Source organism: Galeopterus variegatus, unplaced genomic scaffold (genome assembly GCF_000696425.1).
Source record: "Galeopterus variegatus unplaced genomic scaffold, G_variegatus-3.0.2 Scaffold5624, whole genome shotgun sequence".
Lineage (NCBI taxonomy): Eukaryota > Metazoa > Chordata > Mammalia > Dermoptera > Cynocephalidae > Galeopterus > Galeopterus variegatus.
In genome coordinates, this window is record NW_007731735.1 from 30,657 (window position 1) to 31,102 (window position 446).

Here is a 446-nt window from a genome sequence, read left to right on the forward strand (position 1 = left end):
ATATATTTTGTGTGTGTCTTTTTCGTGACCAGTAAGGGGATCGCAACCCTTGGTGTGGTGTCACCCGCACCACGCTCAGCCAGTGAGCGCACCGGCCATTCCTATATAGGATCCGAACCCGCGGCGGGAGCGTCGCTGCGCTCCCACCGCTACGCTCTCCCAAGTGCGCCACGGGGTCGGCCCCACATGGTAACATATTAGTACCATGTTTACCTCAAGATATTTCCTAATACACTGTTTCAATTTTTGCTGCCACTGTCAACTGTCTCCATCTGGCCACATTTCACAGTTCTAAATTCTCCAGGGAAAAATCTGATTAAGCCAGTTCATCTTTTTGTACCAGGTCACAATTCACTGTTCTTGTTTCAGTTTTCAAGGATCTGCTCAACCACAGCCAGTGGTTATGGCTAAATACAGAAAGGGACTACCTGCAGAGGGTTAAAAAT